We start from the raw sequence: 9,527 nt of genomic DNA on the forward strand, positions 1-9,527 counted from the left end.
CATCCAGAGCCCATAGGCGCCAAGAGCACAGGGAACAGGGTCACTACTAGGTCCGGAGCTGGTTATGGGGCAGGTGACAAGAATGTTCTGGAACTCGATGGAGGTGGTGGGTGCACAACACTGCGCATGTGCTAAATGTCACCGAATTGTTGAATTTTAAGTGATTAATTTCATGTGCATTTCATCGCTTTTGAAAAAAGAAAAAGAAACTGTTAAAAAAAAATACGTGTTGAATCCTGAAAGAGTGGCAGCAGGGAGAGCTGGGGGTGAGGGGGGCTGGTGTGTCTGACGTCCGCTCTGCAGTCACTGTCCGAGGCTCCCACCCACAGTCACCGTCCAGGGTGGCATTCTCTGGACATGTGACTGATCATCAGGACGGGGACAGCCCCACGTTCCCTGTTGTGGCCGTGAGTCTGTCACTTCTCTTCCCCCCAGCAGCCTCGAGGCCCCATTGCCCAGGTGTGAGCTGGAAACCAGCCCGTCCTGAGAGGAACGCACGTGTGTCCACACTCCCAGCCGTGCACACACTGCACCACGCTCCGTTTGTATCTACAGGCACACACATGCTTGTGTCTGTGTGTGACAGAGGGCTCGCGTGTCTGCACATACATTCTGTCCCATTTGCATGTGTGTGCAGATGCACGTGTGTGTCTGCACACGTGTTTGTGTGATGCTGTGTGTGCACACATGTGCACGTGTGTTCCAAGAAGGTAGGCTGTGGCACGGCTCCATCCAAAAGAATTACCATGTGGGGGGCGCCTGGGTGGCTCAGTGGGTTAAAGCCTCTGCCTTTGGCTCAGGTCATGATCTCGGGGGTCCTGGGATCGAGCCCCGCATCGGGCTCTCTGCTCAGCGGGGAGCCTTCTTCCCTCTCTCTCTGCCTGCCTCTCTGCCTACTTGGGATTTCTCTGTCAAATAAGTAAAATCTTTTTAAAAAGAAAAGAATTACCATGTGAGCTACAGATTCAACTTTTTTAAGATTTTATTTTTAAGCAATCTCTATGCCCAATATGAGGCTGGAACTCGCAACCTTGAGACCAAGAGCCCCTTGCTCCTCCAGCTGTAACTTTTCCGGGCATAACATACCCGTATGTGAAAAGTGAACGCAAACATAAAATTAATGATACATTTAAACAGGCCTATCTAAAACATCACCATTTCACCAGGGAATGAATGTAACAAGTTAATAATCTGCTGTCTAGTAACCCATGCTAAGTCTTCCCCCTGGGTGTGTCTCACAGGCCAGCCGCCCGTCCAGGGCGCAGTGGCTGTGCTGCCCGGCAGCATCGCGGTGAGCAGCCTGGCGCCTCCTAACTGCACCCTGCACAAACGGCAAGTGAAACAAGAAAAAAAACCACCCGCAGCCACCATCAGCCCGGTGGGCAAAGGAGATGACAGAGGAGGCTTTCGTCCCTAGGAGAGCCAGTGTGTGTATGCCTAGCCCCTCTGACCATGGCATGCCCCTGGCCACAGGCTCCTTCCAAGGGGACCGTCTGCAGCAGGCGTGCCCGGAAAAGGCGTCCGCTACCGGCCGTGTGCAGCGTGAAGACGCCTCACGGCCGGCAGCTGCTCCCGCTCTGTGACACCCTGTCCCACACCGTCAGTGTCAGATCTGGGACCCATAGGCTGAGGTTGTCCGAAATCCACTCCAGGTCTCTGCTAAATTCTACACAGAATTAAATTTAAAGAAACCAACACCCACATGAAGGGCACCAAGCCCTGCAGCTCTGGTGCCCTCTGCGACCTGCGACCAGCTCAGTGGTCAGGCCCCAGACGTGTTCCAGGAATGAGCCATCAGCTGCCCTGGACGATCGAAGCCCTAGTCTTCACGCAAAATACCCTTCCCTTGCCTGCACTGGTAAGAAGTAACAGCTGTTCTTAGAAGTCAGTGTCCCCACGTGGCAACAGAAGACAGCAGACTATCAAACCTGGCTCTGCTAAAAAGGGGCTGTGGGGAGGCAAACCCAATTCTGTTTCGGCAGATGACACAGCAGGTTAGCTCTGCCAAGAACGGGAACTTGGAGAGAAAACACAAGGCGTGAGGAACCAGATGAACTTCTTATGCGAAGCAAAATATTCTACCAGTTTGCGGCTACAAAATTCTTACAAGCTTCCCTGAAAAGGAGAGAGAAACCACACACACACACACACCCAACACAGAGCGCAAGGCCCAAAGCTGGTTCAGAACAGAATCAGTGACAGCAAAGCAAGATCGCACCAGCTCCAGGACGCGACCATGCACCCCTGCTTTCATGAGTACACCCCCCGGGTGCCTACAGCCAGGAACCAAGACATGAAAGCAAAAACTTCAGAAAAGAACAGAGAGGTGAGGCGTGGATGGTGGGGAGACAAGAGGCATCTAATTTTAGCTGGCTTCTTTCCAACAATAAAATCTATTCCATCATCTCTGAGCGAAAGCTCTTAATAAAAATGTAGTGTGACTGAAATTGGGAATTCTGCAGGGATTCTGCTGGGACAGGGTCTAAGAGCCACACGAAGCTCCCTCCAGCCCAAGTCCCCCTAAGAAATGCCATGTGTGGAAGCCTCTGGGCTGTAATGTGGCTCCTGGACCACTGTGTCCCTGAAAGCGAAGATGGGCCCGTGGTTATGCCCCCCAGCCTCCTCCTGCCCTGGGGAGAGGGGTGTCTCGGGCAACTGGCAGCCCCTGGTCGGCAAGCACTAGAACGGAATGAAGACAGACCGGTCCTCTGCTCTACCTCCCAAAGCCGCATCCTCCCTCCCATCCCCGCCCCCACCCCCACCCCCACAATGCCATCCCCACCCGCCCCCAACTTAACCCTTTCCTACTGTGCACCCAGCACCCTATCTAGTATCAGACTCCCCCATCACCCCAAAATGAAACTCCATGCCTGGCCCCCTTCCTAGACCCTGGTGGCCACTGATATTTTCTCGCCACCAATCTGCTGGCTCCGAGCATCTCCCGTAAGTGGACTCAGACAACACAGAGCCCTTTGGGTTTGGATTGTCACTGAGCAGAATGTTCTCGAGGTTCGCCCACGCTGTGGTGTGTGCCAGAGCTCCGTTCCTTTCCAGGGGCACAAGAAAGCCCGCCACGTGGACAAGCCACATTTCGCTTACCCACCCATCTACAGACATTTCAGTTGTTTCTATCTTCGGCTGCTGTGACTAGACCTTCTGCAAACCCAGGTGTACAAGGATCTGTTCAGCCCCTGTTCTTAGTTCTCTCAGACGTGCACCTAGGAGTCGAATTCCAGGGTCAGGTTCCTTCTGAGGAACCACCAGACTGCTTCTCATGGGGGCCCGCACCATCTCCCTCCCGGCCCGCACTGTGCAAGTGTCCCAACACCTCCTCACTGACACTTGTTATTTTCCATTTCGTTTTGTTATAATTACCCTAGTGGATATCCAGTGTTATGATTTATATTTTCTAGGCATCTTTTCGGGGGCTCCTGGCCATCCATATATCTCCTTTGAGGAAGTGTCTGCTAAAACCCCCTATGCATCTGTTAAAGCGGGTTGTCATTTTGTTTCTGCTCATCTTTCTTAAGCCCCTGATTGTAGGGGGTTCTGGGCAGGGTCTGGGTGCAGGTGGGCTCCCTGACACTTTGTGTAAGGCTCGTGGGACCCTCAGCACAGTCCGCCCTGGAGAATGACAGGCTGTGCTTGGCACAGCAGCCTTTGGTCAATGCTGGGAAACAGGCAAGAGGGACCATCTCAGTCTTTCGGTGTTCTCCTGGGTGTCCCATCAAAGGATCTTACCATCCAGTATATTTTACTTGCTCCAGGAAGAAATGGGTCCCAATTATCACAGCACTTATATGAGCAATAACCCAGAGGCCAGGTTGACACCTTGAGCCAGAGTGACATTAACTATCCAAACCAGCCGAACAGAAGCCCAGTGCGACCTGCAACCCTGGGAAAGTAGTTAAGAATTGAACTTCCCGGGCGCCTGGGAGGCTCAGTGGGTTAAGCCACTGCCTTCGGCTCAGGTCATGATCTCAGGGTCCTGGGATCGAGCCCCGCATCGGCTCTCTGCTCAGCGGGGAGCCTGCTTCCCTCTCTCTCTCTCTCTGCCTGCCTCTCTGTCTACTTGTGATCTCTGTCTGTCAAATAAAATCTTTAAAAAAAAAAAAAAAAAGAATTGAACTTCCCCGTCGTGCAAAGGGGGAAATGGTGTTTGCTTCAGACAGGCAGCATGTAGCGATACCAGACGTCACTTTTATGCGTAAAAGAGTGAGGAACACCAACCACGAAAAATCAAGGCTGTGCCACCAGCTCTGCCCCCCCACACAGCGGGCTCCGCGCTCCTTCAGCTCTCTGCCTGTGATAGACGATGTGGGTTCATTTCCACGAAAGCAGGGCCACATAACCCTCAACAGACACGTTCTCAGCGCATGACACTCCAAGAGCCATGTTCAGCACTTTGCATTTTAAATTTCTGCCACTCTGAAGTGCCTGTCCCTGAAGCCCGGGCGAGATTTAAACACAGCTACCCCAAATACGGAAACCATGTTCTTCTGTACCGACGTCCAAATATGGGTGTGACCACTCATACACGCAAGCTCCTCCTGATAAATGCTCCCAGCCACTTGAGCACACCTCTGCCCACCCCCACCCCCCCGGGGAAGAGGGCAGGAGTGTGGCCTGCAGGCAGAGCTTCCACTGGCTGCTTCTCCACAGCCTTGCCCCACTCCCCTTCTCCTGGGACTGGAAGCTTGCTGCAGCTGCCTGAGCCGCTGGGGTCTCTGTGCTGCAGGCAATGAGGGGCTCCCAATTTTCTCTGAGCACCAAGGAGCTGACAAGTGTGGGATACAGTAGTGACATGTGGCAAATCCCCCTTTCATTTCTTACACGGGACATTCTGAACCCAATTTAAACCAACCACAAGAAAAACACTAAATGTTCTTTGGGAATTTCTGATATCCGATAGCCACCCAAGGCCATGACGAGACACCTACCCTATGCAACAGCCCATTCCGGTCTGCTGCATCAGCTCCCACCCACCTTCAACTGGAGCCTCTTTTCTCACTTACCTTCATAACATTATGCCTACTGCCAAGGAGACAATGAGCAGTCTTGATGCTTCCACTTATTCTGCTGAGTTTTGTGAGCACACGGTCACACATAAGGGGAAAATGGGCAGATGGAGGGTTGGACGGGTTCTCAGTCCCAGCACCCACCCCCCACATCACTACCACCCCCGTTCCCTCAACCCACCTGCATGTCTGGCCAAGTTAGGGAGCCTCTGTGAAGAAGGCTGCAGAAGTACCTCTTGTGTTCTGTCCCTGGGGTCTGTCAATTAAACTGACAAGCAACAGATTAACAGAAGAAAAAAGTTCAATTATGTGTATATGGGAGCCAAGAAAAGTAGCTAGCCCAGAAGTTTCAGTTAGAGGTCTGTATACCTAACTTAGTAGGAATAAGGAAAAGGGGAGGAAAATCCTTTCTTATTTATTTATTTAATTGGGAAGGGGCAGAGAGAGAGAGAGACAAGCAGACTCCCCGCTGAGCATGGAGCCAAATGCAGGGCTCGATCTCACAACCCGGAGATCATGACCTGGGCTGAAATCAAGAGTTGGATCCTTAACTGACCGAGCCACCCAGGCGTCCTGAGAAAAATCCTTTTTAAAGAAAGAACAAATAGTTTCTTTATGAAAGACAAATGTGTTTCAGGAAAATAACTGAAGTTCAAGGAAGTTAGTGATAACAGTTGTCTATACAGGAATAAGTGGGCTTTCTGCTTCTTTCAGAGTCATAAACTCCCCCGTAGAAGGAAGTTAGGATAGGTTTTATTTGTGGTAACCCCTTTGGGAGTAGACCTACCCCAAACAAGAAATTTATGGCAGTCTTATTTCCCCAAAAGCTTCTTATATTCAGATAAGGAAAGCTCCAACAAGGATTCCCTCTGCATCTACTGATTCTCAACTGCCTTCAGCTCAAAATAATTCTCATGCCAAAGTGGTACATTCTGGGGTGGCATATCCTAGTCCCCTTCAAATCCTTTAACCACGAGGCAATCACACCATCACCCAGCTGTAACCACATCCTCCTGAGCCACTCAGAGTGGCTCTTGTGTGAATTCCATCTGCTCTTTCCTCTAAGACCAGGCCAGCAGCTCTTTTAAGGGCCACTCAATCTCCCAAGTGAGGATGTTGAGAAGACCCAGTGAAGAAAAGACTGTGGCCCCCCGGGCAGCAGAGGAGAGGGACTGTATCAGGTCCTTACCCCAGGAAGCCACTGACAGAGCTGAAGAAGGGGGCAGGGTGGATATGTCAAAGCCTCTCTGTTTCCCTGGCCAGGCCAGGGGCTCACGGTCCAGGCTATCCTAAGTAAGTAAAGATCAGAAAAACATCTCCTGATGGAAGCCTCTCAGACAATAGCTTTCTGGAGGCCTGGCCACACAGATGACCCGGAGCAGCTGACAGAAGCGCTCTGCTTATGCCCACTGCCGCACTCCTTCCCCTCAGCACCCAACCTCACCATGGTTTACTCTTTCAGCAAGACCACGATTGTGTTTAGGGCACCTAAGAAATTACTTTGACAATAAGAAAAGTCAAAGCATCCGTCCCAGCACATCGGAGTTTCCACCACTTGGCATAAGATGAATGAATTCTCCTTCCCTTCCAAAAATAAAAACAGCAACAGGTACAGGTGTTCTTATCTTCCTTCAAAAGACCTTTGCTTGGAAATGTCCGCAACCAACGACTGTGTCAATTCCGAATGCACCGGGGCACTGAAAAGGACCAAGCAGTGAGCCTTTTCGTAATTCAGGTCATAGTCTAACTTACTTACGTGTGCACACATCTTGTTGGTTTGCAGGTAGAGCCCACTACTGCACTCCTGATACATGTTCCTTCTCTAATTTAAGAAAAGTAACTCTAATGAGATGAAGTGGGATGTTACCACATTTCAGTCCTGCATGTGCTCCATAGCCCAGGTCAGATGGTTGGAAAGAATGGAGCCAGAACCTGCTCTGAGAGATGGGGAGCAGAACCCCCAGGCTGTGTCCTGGCCGTCAGCAGCAGCTCCAGGACGTGGTGCAGGCAAGGCCGTGCGGCCCAGCTCCAGCACCACCACCATCGCTGCCATCACTACCACCACCACCACTGTCACCAGCCCACTCAAGCCAGAGTACCTGCCAGGCTCCTGAAGCACACCACTCTGTCCGGCTTGTGCACACACACATAACCTTTCCCTTCCCTGCGGAGCTCGGTCGTCAGCAGAAGCAGGTCACCCACAACCTGCACCGGGCTGGGAGCAGAGCTGCCTTGACCGGTCCAAGCTGCCCTCCACCTGTCCTCTGCACCAGCAGAAATGGGGTCCTCAAAGCCTCACCTACGTCCTAAAGGGTAAAGCAGGTAAAAGCAGCACCTCAAGGCCCTAAGAACCACCCCCCACAGCCACAACAAAGCCTCCAGAAAAGCCAAAGGGAGACTGTCTGTGGGAGACGGCGGCCTGCGCCCATGTTCTCATTAGCTCACCTGAGGGGCAAGCCCAGCAGGGAGATGGCCGTGGGCCAGGGTGCCCCGAGGGTCCCTGGGGACGGACAGGCTGAGGCGGGAAGATAGGTGCTCCCCAGACAGAGCCCAGCAGCTCCCCCTGCGACGAGGCTTGAAGTGAGGAAGGGCTGCAGGGGGCCCCCTGCCAGGTGCTCCCCATTAGGTTCTCCCCACCAGCTGTTCCATCCGGGTCTTCCCACCAGAGGCTCCCAGCCAGATGCTCTCACCAGGTGCTCAAGAATGCCGGGCTCCCATTTCCCTTGGCCCTGCTTTGTGGTTGCCACGTCTGGGACACCACATGCTCCCCCAGCCAGAGGCTGCGATGGGTCCTGCGGACAGGTGTGCCACGTGCTTGTCCCCTCCCCGCTCCTTCCCTCTCCGCTGTTCCCCACCCCCCAGCTCCTCTCCATCTCGGGGAAGAGAAGGGGGACCATGGAGAGGTCACAGTGGCGGAAGCCGTTGCCATTTCCCCACCTAACCACAGGAGAAACATCTCATAAACCCCAACTTACAGACCTCCTACACACCTCAGATGGTCAAGGCCATCAAAACTAAGAAAAGCCGGAGACACTATCACTATGGTTCCAACCCAGAAGAGTCCAAGAGGACAGGAGGATCCAACTCCACTGGGTCCCGAGACAGATGGAGGCACCGGGTAACAGCAGAGGACGTGCGAGTGGGACGCCAGCTTCAGTAGCAACCCCGCGTTGGTGCTGCTCGTCAGCTGTGACCGGCACATCCCAGCACATCGCCCTGCCACAAGAGGTTATCGGTGGGGCCCGTGTGTGGGGCAGAGCAGCACATGGAAGCTCTGTCCTTTCTGCCCTATTTTCTTGGAAACCTAAAACTGCTCTAAGCAGAATGGCACCTGGCTGGCTCAGTCAGTTAAGTAAATGACTCCTGATTTCTGCTCACGTCATGATCTCAAGGTCATGAGATCGATTCCCACGCAGGCTCCACACTGGGCAGGGTCTGCTTAAGAATCTTTCTCCCTCTCTCTTTAAAAAAAAAAAGGGGGGGGGTGCCTGGGAAGCTCCGTCACTAGACGTCCGCCTTTGGCTTAAGTCATGATCCCAGGGTCCTGGGATCAAGCCCTGCATCAGGCTCCCTGCTTGGTAGAAGCCTGCTTTTCCCTCTCCCACTCCCTCTGTTTGTATTCCCTCTCTCACTGTCTGTCAATTAAATAAAATAAAATGAAAAAATAAAAGGAAGTATAAGGCACCTGGCTGGCTCAGTTGGTAGATTATGCAACTCTTGCTCTCCAGGTCATGAGTTTGAGCCCCACCGTGTGTGCAGCCTACCTTAAAAAAAAAAAAAAAAAAAAAAGGAACCCTATTAACTATTTTAGAAAGTACCAAGACTCTCCATAATCATATCATCTTGGTCTCTCTACAGACCCCCAAAATGTACAAGGCCCTTGACCTTCACGACTAATCTGCAAAGTCCCTGATACAGACGTATGTACGGTCCCCCCCAAATTTCCGCAGGATTTGGGGATCAGATCCCACATTAGCCCCCCTCACCTACAATTCCTCTCCGGGTGTCTTGACACGGTGTCTTCTGGGAATCCTAAATAACCTGGGGCTCAGCAGGACTGGAATGGGGAGCTCCTTCATGTCCAGAGTAACCCAGATTGCAAACCAGACTGCTACAAGCTCATTTCTCACCATAATATCCTATGACAGGGGCGCCTGGGTGGCTCAGTGGGTTAAGCCTCTGCCTTCGGCTCAGGTCATGATCTCAGGGTCCTGGGATCGAGCCCCGCATTGGACTCTCTGCTCAGCAGGGAGCCTGCGTCCTCCTGCGTCCTCCTCTCTCTCTGCCTGCCTCTCTGCCTGCTTGATCCCTGTGATCTCTGTCAAATGAATAAATAAAATCTTTTTTTAAAAAATCCTATGACACAGTTTGTGTCTGACTCTCTTTAGCAACAGGAGTCAAAACGCAGGAAATCACGGAGACAGAACACCAGCAAGGGCATGAGGCAGCCACGCCTTCTTTTTAGGGCAGTCCTGGGGTGTGGGGCCTGCAAGGGAGGACACAACTGCC

Source organism: Mustela putorius, unplaced genomic scaffold (assembly GCF_011764305.1).
Source record: "Mustela putorius furo isolate JIRA1106 unplaced genomic scaffold, ASM1176430v1.1 tig00004007_pilon_pilon_pilon, whole genome shotgun sequence".
In the NCBI taxonomy this organism is placed as follows: Eukaryota; Metazoa; Chordata; class Mammalia; order Carnivora; family Mustelidae; genus Mustela; species Mustela putorius.